An 18,351-nucleotide genomic window follows, 5' to 3' on the forward strand; every position below is an offset into this window, starting at 1 on the left:
GGAGAATGTCTAGAATAAACTGTTAAATCAAACAAGCTGATTTACACACCTTAAATTAGCTAAATGGATAGAGTGGAATCATAATGAGAGAAATAAATTAAGTTGCTTGATATAAAATTGGCTGACAAAGATCCAAAATTAGACAATAATAATCTTTTTAGACATTTGGTTTAATTATTGCATGCCCATGTTATTTGAACAACTATTGACTTTTTTCCAAAAGCAAGGTTGTGCTGTAGTGGTAAATAGCCTTCACTTGTATATACGTTAGCATAACATTTTAATAGATATCTAATATAGATTTTAAAGTTATGTAAAGTAAAACAGTTTCCTTTGTAATTAATGCTTTTATATCATATTTACATTTTTGTCTCAACGAAATAGAATTTAATAACATAATATTATACAATGTGTTTGTCTCTGTAAATGTTTATCTCTACATACATAGTTTTTGGTTTAACTTAATTTACTTTAATTTAAAATAAATTTAATGTAGTTTCAACTTGTTTTAGAGAAATGATGAAGCAAGCATCTGATTTCTGTCTTTATTGCTCACCAGTTTTCACAAATTCATTTATGAAATTTGCTTTCCTCTTCATTTGGGAAGCCTTTTTTATTTTGAACCAAATTTTTATATATTTGTGTTATTCTCTAATTTGCAGGTATCATACTTTCTTAATTATGAAAAATTTAGATGACACATTAGAATCTGGAAGTATCAGCTCTCTCTCACTAGTCTCCTTTTCCTTAATGTTCCTAGATACCCAAAGAAACTTTAAGATAATTTTTATTAACTCACTGAAAATATTGGTAATTTGACTTAAATAGAAAAAAACACTATAGCTTTATTTAGGAGAGAATTCATCTTATAAAGCTGTGATTTTACCATAATTTGTATGTTTTATACATGCACACAAATACACGCATATACTCACTTTACTCGTATGCTTCTGAGTAAAATCTTACAAATTTCTTCGGATAGAACGGTGTTCTAATTTCTTTAGATGATAATTCTTCTGTATTTCTTTATGGTTTTGATTGAATCATTTATTTAATAATCAGAGAGAATTACAGACTAGATAGCATATACTTTCCTCTTTATATAGAATAGATTTATGTTAATATAGGGCTGGCAGCATGGATCAAGTGGAAGGGTAACTGCCTAGAAAGTGAGAGGCCTTAGTATTGAAAAAATTACATGTGTACACACACAAATATGCATACATATATATATATATATATATATATATATATATGTGTGTGTGTGTGTGCGTGTGTATGTATGGGTTCCAAATTTTAATTCTAAGACACATTTTCTACAATTTAATCTCTTAAAGAAGGATCTTCTTTTCAAATGGTAGCTTTTCACTTTTTTCAGTAGAACATAAAGTGAATGTGCATTAAATAATCACTTGTATTTTTGATTCAGTGAAAGCCATCTGTTCAATAACTTAATCCTATCATTACTTTAAAAACATATCGATGACTATTACACATGAGTTAATCCCTAAGTCATATTACATTTCTAAAAATTGCAAACTGACCTAAAGTATTTAGTTTTAAAATACAAATAAAAGATGTTTTTCAGATATTTAAGAAATCATGGTACTCATATATGCTGCTTATATTTTTAACCAGGGAAGATGAACACTGAACAACAAAGAGGATTGCTCAAACTGAAATTTCAGTGGAGGAACTGGATTGAAAATATTATTGCACAGTTTGTAAAAGGCCAACGTAAACTTGCCTAAAATTGCTGTAATATTAATTATACCACCAAAGAAAAAAATACCAAAATTATTTTAATAAAATATAAAAATTAAAAATGAAATGAATTGGTCTATCTCTAAACAATATACTAAGAAGTGTGGGAAGTAAATGTGGAAGACATGCAATCATTTGCAATTTAACTTACTCCATATTTTCAGTTTATAAATATGCAAGGTTCTGAGCTGGGCACTAGATATGCCAAGATGACAAAAACAACTTTTCTGTCCTTAGGTGACTGTCATTTTATATAGTTGAAACCTAAACACAATGGAGCTGTCTTTCTTCAACTTCTAATCTTATATATAGCATTTAAAATATATTGAATTATTCTTAGCATAGATGTATCTTCAAGCATACAACATGTTGATAAAATTAAGAACAACTCCTAGAGAATTTACCACTGTAAACCTCAGCACTTATAGAACCAGAAAATAATTGAGAGCCTAACCTCTTCTCCATTTATAACCTCTAAGCATAGAGGATTCAGTTAATGGGGAAGACTTGTTGGTGTAGTCGGAAAAGGTTTGGATGTTTCCCATTGTGGATATTTTTTTCCCATGCCTTATCAAGTTGAGATGGGCTATAGAAAGCCCTATCAGAAGACATGTCATCACTGGCCAGAGACTTTCTATTTGTAGTCACTTGTAAGCTCAGTGGAAAATGGTAAGGAAATCACTGGAACTTTTGAGGGTACAGATACCCAACTAGCTAGGAAAAATCTCCATGGAGGCTAACTAGGATTGTCTGCCATAGGAAAGTAAACAGGGATGTCTGTCTTCTAGAGTTTTAGGGGTAAAAACCAAGTTGCTGCTAGTCTATTATTCTGTGAATTAGGGAAAATATGAGTTTCTCCAGGGACTCCTGGTCCTATTCTGTTGGGCATAGTTTGATGTGAAGAACATTCATTTTTCACCATGCATAATGTTCTGTGGCAGCTTTAAACATGTTTACTACATTTTTTAACAAGGCTAAGGAGATATATCAGTAAAGAGCCAAGCTAGAGACATTCTGATAAGATTCTAGGAAATGAAATGTCTTCTACCTTCTACAAGTCCTTGCTGAACAGTAATGCTGAAGTGATAGGGCAAGAATGAAAAAAAGAAATAACAGAGACTATAACTTCTTAAAATAAACCCCCAAACTATCCATAGTCCATAAAGACAATTACTCAAGCTGCATGTTAACTGGACAAGTGTATTCATGGGGAGTAAATGCTCCACCTGAAATAAAATGAAAACATGTGCTTGTGAGAGATACAGAATAGAGTCCACAGGTCTTAAATCTTACAGAACTGCTTATACCTCCATCAGTCTTCCTAAGTCTCACTGTCTTCCACACAGTTGTTCTCTTGCATCAGTCATTAAATGGAAGCAAAAAACCTCATATGAAAATTACTGTCTTTCTTCCACTGCATTCAGACCTTCTCTTTTCAATTGAAAGCATCAACTGGTAACTTGTTCTTCTGCCTAAGAATTAGTGGATATGGCTGTCCTTCGGGATAAAGAATTATGCTACAGGGATGGGAAGGGGAAACAAAGGAGGAGGCAACAAAGTTTGATAAGTAATGTACTCATTATCTTGCCCATGTAATTGTAACCCCTCTACACAGTATTTTCACAATTAAAAAAAAAGAATTATGCTACAAAACTGATCACATAAGGGCTAGGAAGGTGGCTCAGTGGTAGAGTGCTTGCCTTGTATGCATGAGACCTTGGGTTCATTCCTCAGCACCACATAAGCAGAAAAAGCCAGTAGTAGTCTGTGGCTCAAGTGGTAAAGTGCTAGTCTTGAATTGAAGAGCTGAGGGACAGTGCCCGGGTCCAGAGTTCAGGCCCAATGACAGACAAAAAAAAAAATTCGCAGCTCCTGGCACACTAACCACTCACACAGCTAGTAAACAGAACAATTAGCCAAAGATCAACATTGATATCAATATCTATTTTCATTTTGGTGGTGCTGGAGTTTAAACTCAGGGCTTCATGCTTGCTAATAAGCAAGTAAACTACCTCTCGAGCCATTCTTCCAACCCATCTAAAACTGATGTTTTAGTTTACTGCATGATGCATAAATATGGGCATAATAATATTTGGTAATTATATCACCAAAGAATATACCAAAGTTATTAGAATAAGGTATAAAATAAAAATTTAAAATGAAACGAATTGGTCTATCTCTAAATATAATATACTAAGAAGTGTGGAGAGTGAATGTGGAAGACCTGCACCCATTTGCCATTTAACTTACTCCATATTTTCCGTTTATAAATATGTAAGGTTCTGATCAGATAAACACAAGATTATTGTAACTCCTGCCAATAAGAAACTCTTCTTAGGGTTTATTGGACAGTGTAAAATTTGGAGCTTACTTTAACAAAATTCCAAATCTTACTTGACAAGCAAAGAAATGCTCCCTATTTCCCATTCTCAAATGTCTTTTCGAATGAAAGAATGTTGCTTGTCCCAGTGCCTAGTCTTTGAATGGATACAAAACCATCAAGAAAAATGCTTTATTAAATGCCTAAAGTCCTTAATAATTTGGAAAGAGTATCATGTAAAATGGTGTGCATTTCAAAGGTAGAATGCTTTTTGTTGGGAGTAGGAAGAGATGAAAAAGAAGCAGAAATCCTAAGCTGTTGTATCTTGAAAAAAATGAAACAAATTTCAGCTACTGCAAATAGTCTGTGTGGATGTAAGAAAGGACATATTAATCAACCTCACCAATTAAGAAGCTGGTACTTCACTATTAAACTGTGAGATGAATTTCAAACACATGCCTTGATGGAGTGGATAGTTACGTTATTAAGATATCATAGCAACTGATCTTTATCTTTTCTGAGTGCTGTGTAGAGGTCAAGTTGAAGTTTTCAGCTGATTAACAACATGACAATTAATAAAAATGATTTTGCTTGTCAGTTCCAACTTCAGAGAAATTATGAGAATCATTAGGTAAGGAGAGGTAAGGAGATTCATTCTAATTTTAAACAATAATGTCCTATGCTAAATAAATGAGAGATACATGGATCAAAGCCATTACGAGACAGGTACTATAGTTCAAGCATATAATCCCAGGTATTCAGGGGGCTGAAGTAGGGCTATCACAAGTTCAAGGCAAACTGTGGTAAGTTAGAGAAACTATATTTAAAAAAGGGTAACAAGGTACTTAATGTACTTAATACCTTACTTATGCAACTGTAACCCCTCTGTATATCACTTTGATAATAAAAAAATAAAATAAACCCATATTTTAAATTTCAAATCACAAAAATCTTGCTAATAATTCGGCAAATAATTCAAATAATTTCAATTTCAATTAATAAAGGATCTCAACATTTGTGAAATTTGAAGCTAAAATTGAACAAAGGTTGGAAATAATTTTCACTGATGCTTCCTGTAACTGATATATTTAGGCATGGTTTGCCCCTCACTCTTATCTTATTACTAATGTTACTTTCCAAATTGCTACAGATTTTGAATCTGAAGCTATGTACTTGTTACCACTTATATCAACAGCTTGCAATGTATTAATTTGTACTTGTTTCTGTTTTTCAATTACCAAATTAGCATTTATGGAGCATCTGTTCTTGAGAGCATTCTAAGCTTCAACTCTAGTTTTTCACATTCTGTAACTGCATCAGTATTCACCACTCTTCTGAGCAGTAACTGAGAAATTCTTGATTCTTACTTCCTCATGACTCACATGAAAACTACTAGAAAGTTCTACCTTCTGGCTCAATTTTCTCCCTTTTTTTCTTTTGTTTTGGTTTACTGGGCTTTGAACACAGGGCCTCAAACTTGTTAAGCTGGTGCTCAACTACTTGAGCCAGAGCTCTAGACTTGCTTTCTGCTGGCTATTTTGGAGATGGAGTCTCACAGATTTTTTTCAGATTAGCTTTGAAATAAGATTCTTTATATCTCAGTCTCCTAAGTAGATAGATTACAGGTGTGAGTCATTGTCACCTAGCAGCATTGATATCAATATTTTCATTTTGGTCGTACTGGAGTTTGAACTCAGGGCCTTATGCTTCCAAATAAGCAAGTATACTACTTCTTGAGCCATTCTTTCAACCCTTCTACTTTCAGATTATATCCAAACTTTGTCTACTGCTCATCAATTGCATAGTTACTGCCTAAATCCTAGGCACTATTACCTCCTGCCTGCTCCACTGCAGATCTCCAAAACATTCTCCAAACTTCTGTGTTTGCACTACTAGCTCATTTTCCATAGAGCCAGGCAGCAGTTTTTGTCTACTGAGGAGACAACATACCATAGCAACAACACATGTCAAAACCACTGACATCATTGCTTAGATGTGAAAGAGGAGGAAGAAAGGGGTGGGGTCTTACTCCTTGTGAGAGCATAGTCCTTGTGACCAAACCATCTGTTAGTAGGCCTCACTGCTCAAAGTCTTGGCCAACTTCTAATACTACCATAGCGTAGAACAAGCCTTTACCAAACTTTAGGAACTACTTGCCATGGTCTGTATTGGTCTTAGGGTAATGTAGTTCTTTCTAATCCTGTCTTATGCCCACCCATTCCTCACTCTGTGTAGCTGCTCCATCCTTTGGGTGTTCTAGAAACTCATAGGTGCTTTGTACTTCCTGTATTCTCTGGCTCAACCATTCTTTTGCCAGGTCTACTAATGCTTTCCTTACTACATCCAGGTTTTTGCTTAAATGTTTGTGAACATTTCCTCTTAAATAGCCACAAGCCTCACCCTCCTTACTTTCTATCCCTTCATCTGTTATAAATGATGTTATAGTACTTGGACTAGCTAACATCCTCAGATTTGTTTGCTTGTTTTGTTTTTGCCCATCTCCACTCTCCATATCAGAATGTAGCTTTTTTTGTTATGCCTGGCACAATATTTCTGAACGACTGAATTTTTAAAAAAATTAATTAAAAATATCCATTTCTAATGTTTTAAGCTTCTATGTTTGTGATTCATAAAAAAATTAAGGCAGATAGACTTTATCTTGCTCTCTGTATCCTGGGTCTAGCAGAGGAACTCACCTTGATCATGCACTGAATAAATATGTGATCAGAGAATGCATGAATTCATAGTCTAAGGAGAGCCAATGATACAAAGGAGTTTGGAAAAGTCAAGCTATCTATTTTATGGAATTTCAAGTCTAATCAGATGGGGAAAATATCCCATACCTATGTAAAAGAATACAAAGCATTCCAGTTTGAATGCATAATATCCAAGTCAGGCAGAGCAAAGCAGTGTATTTTATTATGTACATTACTCAGGGCCATCTGTTTCCCTCCTGCTTCTTCTGCACTTCTCCATACTGCCTAATATGGTCCCTGCACATAAATGTTGACTATGACTAATTGATTATTTGTTAAAATATGCAAGCACAAGTAGAAAATAATATTGAAAGCAAAACCAAAGGGAAGGCTTAGTTTACCTTGAATCCCCTGTGATCTAACCATTTCTGTGCTTTATAAAAATGAGGATAAAATGTATTTTTTAGTTAGCTTCTAGACATTATCAGAGCACTTTTTGTTGACATGGCATGGTGTTTTTGAGATATTTCTATTTTAAAAATTCCACTTCCAATATTTACTCTTCCATGGCTATGATACTCATATTTTAAGAAAGTGGGTTATACACTTGTCTTGAGAATCAAGTTTGTTATAAAAATTATATTCTTAGAACATAAATGGAATACACACAATTTACTCAGTTGATCACTCATTCAAAAAACGTTGGCTCACTGATTTAGATAGACCATGGATAAAATCTTAAATAAGACATAGTTCTATCTCTCAAGAAGCTTATAGCCTATTCATTTATTCGTCTAATGTTCTTAAAGAGTTGAGATTTAACCGATTCTAGACATTGTCTCAGGCATTAGAATGCAATGCAAACAAGATTGTCTAGGTCCCCACTGTCAAAAATCTTTAAGTCCCTGGAAATTGAAATGGCTCAGAAGCCAGCAAGCGTGATTGTATAAATCTATAGGTAAAATGGGGACAGGGGCGAAGGATGGACACATACACAGATCATCACCCTGTCGTGCAATTAGGGCTTTAACAGAAGGAAGGAAGGGAGGACCGGATCTGCTGGTTGCACTGAAAAGCAGAAGATAAACATTGCCAGTTGGCATTTGCAAAGCCTTACCAAGGAAAGATGCCTGAGCCTCAGGAGCGTGGATTTGCCAGATGGATTTGGGGGTAGGACTAGCAGTCAGAGAGAACAGCATATGCATCATCTCAAGGTTGTAACACTGTAGAGAAAGTAAATAAGTAGCATGACTCAGTCTCATACCAAGTGGACTGCTGATGTGAACTGGTTCAGGGAGACTGGCTGGAGGAATCTTGGATTTTCATCTTCCTTAAGAGACTGTGACATTTTGAGGGGTGATTAATACTTGAGAAGAGTGTAGGACAGTATTCTGCAGGATGCTGTGTCCCAAGAGCTGCCTGCTGCTTGGTCATGGGATGGCAAGGTGCAATGCTATAGTGCTTCACCCTTGGCTGGGTGCCATGATGCCTGATGAGCATTAACAATTACTGTTACAGAACACAGAACCAGGCTTCATGGCCCAGGGGCTGCTGCCTTTGGCCTTGGACTTGAAAACAAAGAAGTAAGGATAAACACTTTTTTAATGTTTGGGAAACGAACAAATTGCCTTATGTAAATGTGGATTGTATTAGTGTTATACAAGTTATATAAGATTTGATTTGTCTTGTTTTCAAAGCACCAGAAATAAACAGGGGCTATTACTTTTCCTTTAAGAAATACAGTTATGAAGATGGCTAATAACCTTTCTGAACTGATAAACCAGACAATCCTAGAGGTACTTTTCACAAATAAAGAGATACATCTATTATTGACACCCAGTTTTATGAACAAATACAGAGAAAATTGGGAAGACAGAGATTTGTAACAACTCGAATTCTCCAAGGTTGACTTTACAAAAAACAAAAATAAAAAAGAATGTTATCCGCTTTAGAGAGAGTTGTTATTTCAAAGGGCTGTGATTTTCTCCACAGTGCCCCATTTTGAAAATATGGGTTGACTTGACTGCTGTATGCAATTGCCTACTTTCTAAGGCGCTTAAGTAACAGCTTTTTTTTTTTCATATATGCAAAAGAAGGCACCCGGGTTCTGAAATGCTGGCTTGTTCCCCTGTTGTTTGCGTTTGATTAGCTGCATGAAGCTGCCTTGTCATGACCATCTTAATTGTAATAATTCTTCAGTAGATCTTGGTGGTGTCTTTTAGGCGATGCTCTATTTAAGGCTTTGCTGGTGCCCTAGCCAAACAGATGTGTTTATTTACATGTCTGATCTAATCAGGAAGACAAAAGGGACTCTGCTCCCAGCCTGGTACTTTTCACATAAGATGAAAGGGGAGGAGAGATAGGAGCAGTTGGGGCTCATGGCGATGTGAGTGGAAATGAAAAGCAATGTAGGTGTGAGTCAAACTGAGGCAGCTGTGTTCTGCTCTCAGAACTGTCACAGCTGTGTGGGGGCTGGCCGGAACCAAAGGGAGAGCTAACTAATGGCACCAGTTTGGGGCTGGTACTCTTTTTTGCATGCATGAGAATAGATGTATAATTGTCCTACCAGTGCCAGGATGTCAGGGTGCTTTTGAGCTTGCCTCAGTTCAGGTGCAGCTATCCACATGGGCAAGTCACCATGACTATGCAAGAACCAGAAGAGCCAAAGGCTGCTTATCTCCAAGCATAGATGGAAATGCATTGCATGTTTAACATAGACAGAATAGAAGTCAGATTAAACTACACAGTGTTCTTTTAGAGAATAAAATGAAATGGAGGGGGAAGGGCTCCAATGAGGCTTCATGTTCAGGATGGGAGTAGGCAGGAGAGGCAGAAAGGGTTTATGGGTAGTAGTGGAAAATTAAGAGTGACAATGTTTTCATTTATATAAGTACATTTTTAATGTTCAAGATTAATGTTTTTATTTTCACTCACTTCTTAATCCTTTTGTCTTCATGGCTAATTACATTACATGATGACGGGGGTAAGCACAAAAGCAAAAATCTACTTAGAGATTCTATCCCATTTATACCCAACGAAGGAAAGAATATTATCAGTTGCCATTAGAAAAACGGATACAGATACACATATCACACACACACACACACACACACACACACACACACACACACACACACACACACACACACACACACACCAGAAAACAACAAAACAAAGGACACTGTAGCTTCAACTGTCAAAATCATCATCTAATTCTTGCTGATTTTGTGTGCACTTTATAAATTTTCTTGACAGTTATTGTCACCAAAAAGAGTTTTGTTAGAGAATGAATTGTACCAATTTTGCTAATGTGATATTCCTTCCAGGCCATTCCCCACACCCACCATGTTAAAAATGATACCAGCAGCCAATTCTTGTGCAGTAAGAATTAGCACTAGCTGGGGTGTTTTGCTTCTGCTTCTTTGGGTTTAATTGTTTTTTTGTTTGTCTGCTAATATTAGAGCCAGGTTTTCTTCACTGTTATTTCTAAATAGTATTTATCATAGGCAGTAAGAAAGTGATGGTCTCCACATTTCATTTGTTTCTATCTTACAGCAAGGCAGAGTCAAAACACCTTAAAGGTAAATGGAACTTATGCTTCTCATACCTGCTTTTAAAAATGAACACAGTTTGAGAAGCTGGATCTATGCATAGATTTGAACTGAGTTGAGTAAGTGCTCTGGATTTCAGAGATCTCTTGAGAATCTTGTATATAGTTTATGCATACGTGTGTGTGTGTGTGTGTGTGTGTGTGTGTGTGTGTGTGTGTGTGTGTGTGTGTGTGGCATGTGTGTGTTTATGCAATATTGCTAACTAAAATGAATACTTGTTTTATTTAATAAGAGTATCCTAAATATAGGCTTTGGAGGAAGCTTATCTAAAGTACAATTTTACAAAACTAATTTCTTCAGTAAAGAGAACTACTATCTTTAGTTTTAGTTTGGTACATAAAAAGAAGAAGGAGCAGAAGAATGAGTGACAAAGCTAAACTGTGCTATTTTTTCCAGTGGGAGAGGCATAAAAGCACCCATCACTACAGGTTTGCTGAGGGTCTGATGTGAGTGTGGGTGATGTTTGTCTGCAGAAGCATTGCACCTGGCTCCAGTGGCTCACATCTGCAACTCTAGCTACTTAGGAGGCTGGCATCTAAGGATTGTGGTTTAAAGCCAGCCTGGGGCAGAAAAGTCTGTGACTATCTCCAATTAATGATCCCAGACCTAGAAGTGGAGCTGTGGCTCAAGTGGTAGAGCAGTAGCTTTGTGCAAAAACAAAAACAAAAAAATCTCAGGGACAGTGCTCAGGACCTGAGTTCAAGCCCCAGGATCAACAAAACAAAACATCCAAAAGGAAAAAAAAAAGCATTGTCTTGCATCCCATTGTGTTTGATTTTAGTTTAGCGGTGTTTTCAAATAGGATATGCTTTCTTAGTAAGAAAGCATTTTAATATGTGAACCATCTTAATCTTTGGCTAGCTGTTCTGTTTGCTAGCTGTGTGAGTGGTTAGTGTGCCAGGAGCTGCGAATTAATCGGCACTGTGACTGGTTTCCAGTGATGCGAGCACCAGCATGACATTTCTTATGTGATCATTTTTCTAGCAGAATTCTTTGTCCCCAAGGACAGCCATAGCCACTAATTCTTAGGCACAAGAACAAGTTACTAGTTGATGCTCTCAATTGAAAAGGGAAGGCAGGAAAGCAGTGGAAGAAAGACAGTAATTTACATGTTTTGAGAACCTCCTGCTTACTGCCTGCGGTCATTCCAAATGTCAGCATTTAGTGCTGAGAATAAAACAGACATTCTGTCTGGGGTGTAAAAACATGGTCAAGGAGAAGAATAAGCAGTGGATGGCACCATGGGATATATTTATATTTCTGAATTAAAACTGAATGCATTTCATCACCTCTAAGAGTACCTTTTTATTTTTTACATCAAGTGTCTGGGCTGTTCGAAGTGTAAACTGGATGGTTTTAAAAGAGAGAAACAACCTAATATGTTTGGTTTGAATAAAATAGATTCTTATGAATTGTCATACATGAAGACAAGGCTACCTGTGTGCTTCTCACTTCTCCTTGGATAATATATTCAGGGGGAGTTCAATAGGGAGGTTTCAAGTGTAGCATCTTCTAGGCTGTCTGTGAGCTTGTTGATGTGATGTATTGGAGATGATAATTTAGCTCTTCATCTCAGTGCAGTTTTTTTTTCTATTGAGCTCAGCAAGCTGGTTCCATTTCATTTTCTTCTCCTACTCAACAAGAAAATAGCTCTGAAAATTAGCTAGATACTGACAGATATTTCAAAGATCAGGAAAAATTTTTCTTTGCATTTCTCATAAGTGATGAATGAAATTTGAAAAGTAGGAGAATGGTATCGGAACATGGCCATAACTAATTAACATAGGTGTATTCAGGACTAAGAAAAAAAAAAAAGAATCTACCGATGCTCAAAATCTGTGAGGCTTTTGAATTAGCTGGATCCCCAGTGTATGTTCATTATTGACCAGAGGAAATTACGCGATATTATCCTTCTTTGGAATGCTTGACAATTTATTGACTTCCTACTGAATGCCTGCAAAGGTAAGGAAATCATCACAGACATAATGATGCTCCATTTTGCTACTGAAGTTTTCTAAATATTTCCCTTGTGCCATAGGTTTTTAACTGCATCTATAGAAAACAAAATATCAAACTAGACTACCATGGCCATATAGAGAATTAATCCATATTCAAATGGTTGGGAAGAGGCAGTTGAACATAGAGATGTTTTGTAATATGGCGTATCTGCCAAATAGACAGATGGTCCAAAGCCAGAAGAGAAAGGCTTAAGAAGATGTAGCCAAGTGTGAGGCTGATTCTGGAAAGAACTGGGCAGCTGTTTAGTGGTTATGTTAACACTTATCATTAGCATAGCCTTTATTGCATTATGCCATTTTAATTTGCTATTGTCTTTATTTTTTGTGATGATTCAACTGTGTTCTTTATTATACAGCATGAAATATGAATAAAGCTCTACTGACTGAAAATATTCTGGAAAAGTTATACTAAAGTAATGAATAAATCCTTTGGGTGGAAGAACACTAATGCCCTAAATCACATGTTAATTTCAATGAAAACGTTTGAGAACTGACTTTTGTTGTCTTTCACAATACTTTTGGGAGTGCACCATTACATGTTGCTATGAAAATTTGATTCAAGCCAGGCACCCATGGCTCATGTATGTAATCCTAGCTACTCAGAAGGCTGAGAGGTGAGGATTGTAGTTCAAAGCCAGCCCAGGCAGGAAAGTCCCTGAGACTTTTATCTCCAATTAACCAGAAAACCAGAAGTGGCGCTGTGGCTCATAGTGGTAGAGCACTAGCCTTGAGCAGGAAAATCTCAGGGAGAGCACCCAGGCCCTGAGTTCAAGCCCTACAACCAACAAAAAAGAAAATAAAAAATTCCATCAAAGGGGCACTAGTAAGGCTGGCAAGCCAAAGGAGTTTATCATGTCAGGTTCATGAATTGTCAATTATGACCTTTCAAGTACCAAATGCCAGTTTAATTGTTTCAGTCTATGATGTTGGCTTTGTTGTATTTTAATATTATCTATATAGATTTTTTATCAAATTTAAAGCCCCCAATTAAAATATACATTTCCATTGCCTGTAAATATTCTCTTAGGTCTGTTTTCACTCATTCACTTCTACCTGAATCCCAAGAAGCACTGAATTGTTCTGATAACTATGTATTAGATTTGCCATTTTGACAGTATTTTTTTAAGTAATTGAAAGCATACAACATGCACACTTTTATGTATCTGCTTTTATTTGGCCAAGTGCTTTTTAAATATACTTAGATGTCTGTTTCTGTGTTCTTTGTTTATTGGTGAGTAGTATTTAATTCCATAAACATACTACAACTACTGTAGAATATTTGAGTTGCTTGGCTTTCTGAGTAAAGCTGGTTTGAATGTTTGTTTATAGCTCTTGGTGCTGGGATGTGTTTACAGTTTCCCTATCCTCTTGCAGACACTATTATCAGGTTATTTAATTATTTTTCTATTGTAATGGTTATGCAATATTATCTTATGGTTTTACTTTGAATTTTCTTTGATGACTAAAGATCTTGAATTGGTTTTTGTGTGTCCTTATACATATATAGATGTAAATATATCTTTCAATGGTAGAGTGTTCATCTTCATTTATTTATCTTATTAATTTGTGTATCTCATTGAATTGTAAAAGTTCTTTATATATCTTGGAAACAAATCATTCTTCCTAAGTACGTATTTAGAAATTTCCCACTAGTCTATAGCTTGCTTTTCCATTTTTCTTAACATTTTTTAAAAGAACTATAATTGTAACTTCCAACTCAATTTAATGTATTGGTTTTCTTTTATGGTTTCTATTTTTATGCTGAGAGACTGGCATCAGTTAACTTTACCTCCATATGCATGAATAATCAAAAAGAAATTTGGTCACCTTTGACTCATCTCTTCCCTTTTTAGTGCTGTGATTTTTACCCATAAATCTCTTAAACTGTACCTATTCCTCTTCATCTTGCTTCTATTCCCCTTGTCAAACAGTCTCTCCCTTTCCTGGTTAGTTTCAATGTTCTTGGAGATCTTTCATAAATGTCAACTTGATCCAGAAATTTCTGCTTAACACCTAGCAGAAGAACCTCTGTATTCTTAGAATAAAGTACAAACTTTCAAATAGGATTTCCGTGATCCAGACCTAACTTACATTCCTAATGTTCTCTTTTTCTACCTTCTGCCTCTACCCCATCATCACCTGTAATTGTCCGCTCTTTAGCCATACTGTATTTTCACATTTTCTCAAACTCTCAAACTTTTCTCAGTGACAGATTCTCAAACTATTGTCTTCTTTCTTTCTTTTTATTTCTTTGTGTCGGTCATAGGGCTTGAGCTCAGGGACAGGGTGCTATCCCTAAGCTCTTTTGCTCAAAGCTAGTGCTCTAACACTTAGAGACACAACTCCACTTCTGGTTTTCTGGTAGTTAATTGGAGATAAGAGTCTCAGGGACTTTCCTGCCCCAAGTGGCTTTGAACTTTGATTCTTAGATCTCAGCCTCTTGCATAGCTAGGTTTACAACTGTGAAGCACCAGGCCAACCTGTCTTCTTTCTATTAGTCTAATGAACAGCCTTCCTGGGAGGCCTTCCTTGTGCTTTTGTCAGTGCTATTTGTTTAATGTTAAGAGTAAACAGACAAATAATGATGTATTTTCAAGAAACTAAGATTTGTGGTATGGAAAGAACCTTATCAAAGGATTACTTTTGAGGGGGAAGTATATTTCACAGCTTAGAGATATCCTTTATAACATAAAGCTTTGCCATTAGACCTGGACACACTCCATACATTACACAATTGAAGTAAGGAACAAGTGTTTTTAATGGTTTTGAATATCTGAATATCAGTGGATCAGCTGAGTGGGTAACGTAAGCAGATGCCCTTAGGGGGCAGCAGAGGACCAGCTTCCAAGATAGTCATCTGCAGGGGCAAGTGGTCAAGCAAAGACATCTCTATGTCATTAGCCACAAAAGTAAACTATTTGTCCTTTTATTCCTCAATAGTAAATATGAATGGAAACTAACAAAGTTGAAATTGAAAGACTCAGAAACACAAATGCTTTCAGGAATATGACAAGAAACATACTTCTGTGAATGTGGCAGATCAAGGACGTCATATGTAAGACCAAGGGTAATGTGACCAACTTGAGAGTTCCTGGAGGTGTGTAAATATATCACAGCACACGCTAAGGAAACAGCTCTGTTGGGCTACCAAAGCAACATTTCTGCTTATGTATCCTGTATCTGACTTTGGATACTGTGCTGAAGAAGGATAGGAGGAAAGATAGAAGGAAGGATGGAAATGCCAACCTTGTTAAGCCACACTGGAAACTCCATTTAAAGATGGGAAGAGAAGAGTAAATTTCAGCAGGATAGAACAGAAATCAGGCCTGGAAAAGATCAAAATGATGACTCAGCTGAGCTAAGTTATAGGGGCATATGGGGGGATGGTGTCTAACAGTGGTACAAGGACTAAAGGGATGAGATAATTAGTGCCTATTTCTGTGTCAACAAAGGTATGGATAATGTCTTTTAATTTTCATGACAACTTTTGAAAGAATGAATTGTCCTTGCTTGCACATGGCAGTCTGGGTCTCATGTTAGTTCACAAGGAACTCAGGCATATCTAACTTCAAGTCTCTTAAAAAATTGGTACACTGAGGCTTGGGAATCTGAATTAGGCCAAAGATGAAGCACTGTAGGGCTTCTCAAGGTTTAGTGTTTATATGAATTGCCTAGCGAGTATGTTGAAATACAGATTCTGACTCAGGTTGAGGCTAAAGTTTCTGAATGAATTTCTGACAAATTCCCAGATGCTTTCTATGTCATTGGTCTGTAGTCTACATTTTGAAAAGGAAGATTTGTAAGCTATGTTAACCAGATCTCAGTGTGACTGTGGGTTTCACTGTATTCTCTTTAACTTGGAAAGCCAGACCATGTTGGAGGATAATGCTTTTGAGGGAATAATGGGCTTAACCGCACACAGACTAATTTCTGAATTGTGAAATCTACTTACTTTCCATAAGAAGATCTATATTTTAACCTATTTTCTACTCCTACTTAAGTGATACAAAATAGGAGTTTAATATAATTTGAATCTACATAATTACTTGTACATAAGTGGATATGAGAAGAATCTAATTTTTGCCCGAGACATTGGGACAAGGTAAAAGCCCTACTGAAGCGATAGGTCCTCATTCTACAGAATGGGAAAGACATAATCATCTACTGCTAAATCAATAGTAACACACTTCACCAGATCATGTTTCAGATCATAATATTTCAGATCATAAAATAAGTTGACTGATGAGAATCTGGTCACTATTTTTACATCCGCTCCATTACTATGTTAAAAATTAAAATCTGGTGAGTATGCACAGTTTTGCAAAACACAGTGAAAATCTTCCGGCCATATTAAGTTGCTGTAAAAGGTTTTGAACACTTATTCTCCTTTCTAAGCTACTTCTCTGAACTTACTTCTGAGTGGCACTTGGCTACCTTACCTACTTCAAGGAACTCTTGTGTCTCCCAGCGTCTGGGAGCTTCTCTTTGTTACTCAGGACTCCTGCTGGCTGTCTTCCCATCACTTGCTATTGCATTCATGTGCCTTGTAAACAATTCAAGGTTATGTCTCCCTAATCCAAGTGCCAAATTCGTTAGCCATATGCAAATTTTCTCATATCTTGTACAAATTGATGAACACTTTTAAAAAGATGGCTCAGTTGTGATAGAAAAGGTTTTTGATCTGTAGAGGATCATAGATTGATAAGTTCCCAGGGTTTATAATTTAAAAGTTTGGATTCTTAACAAATTCCAAGAAGTGGCTAGTTACCAGCATCAATTAGATTAGGACCTTTTTTTTGTAATTTGTATTTGAATGACTTCTCAACATACCTAATTGGAGAGATGTGAAATACTGTTTTTGGAAAAGAAAATTAATACTGTGGTGGCTGTGTCTGCCAGATTTTTACATCTCCCTGTTCATGTAATCATTTACATGAAACTTCCTTCAGTGGGAAACAACTCACAGTTGAGGGGATTTGTCGATAATAAACCACTTGGCTTATGTTCCACCAAATTAGATCAGATCAATTTCATTCATTTTTAATTCCTTCCATGTCATATCAGAATGCTCTTTAGATGAGATCCTTGTAAACAGATCTGGCTCCTTAAGGGAGAAAAGAGGATATGAACATAAATGTCAGATTGATTTATGGAAAGGAGATTTTCCTTTTGTGGTTGATCAGAGGAGGATGACAACATGCAAAGCTGGACTTAAGAAAATATTTGATGAGGGAAAATTAATAGTCAAGGTGTGATGAGGATCTTGGTGCTATTTTAGACATCTCCATCATCTATGTCATTATAGTTACAATCAAGCTTCATATTTTTCAACTTTTCTTAAGGAAAAGATGTTTCTACTTCATAAAAGTTTAGCAAACATGTGTTATTTATAAAAGAAATGAGTCTAAGTGAGCATTACAATATTGGAAGGTCTCCCATGAGTATGCCACTTTATAATCACTGATTTCCCACAAGCATATATCAGCTCACATTAATGTGCATATAGATAGGTGTGCCATCTGTTAGAGTTTTAAATGCCAAACATTTCTATGTTTTTTTGAATTATACTGATATGGAGAATAGCTAAGATTCTTGATAAAGTTACAGATTAACAAGCTAGGAAGAGATTGTGTAAGACTTCTTAATGTAAGATTATTTTTAGCTTTTAGCTATTATTTGAGAACTTGCCATCCTTGAAATTTTTGTAGGATTTATTGTCTTTCTTTTTATTTTGAATTTTAAATATATTTCTGTTTGTCCTAATGATCTTCCTTGTTCTGTGTATCTTCCTCCAGATAATTATGAGATATCAAAAACTAAGGGAGCACTATGAGGGTTGAATGGCTGGATCTATTTTCCTTTGGTCAGAGAAATTTATCTGAATGATAAAATAAGATGAAAACTAGGTTGTTCAATTGATTTCCACTAAAATGAAATTGGAT

The sequence above is a fragment of the Dipodomys spectabilis genome, unplaced genomic scaffold (assembly GCF_019054845.1).
Source record: "Dipodomys spectabilis isolate Male_0828 unplaced genomic scaffold, ASM1905484v1 ptg000001l, whole genome shotgun sequence".
In the NCBI taxonomy this organism is placed as follows: domain Eukaryota; kingdom Metazoa; phylum Chordata; class Mammalia; order Rodentia; family Heteromyidae; genus Dipodomys; species Dipodomys spectabilis.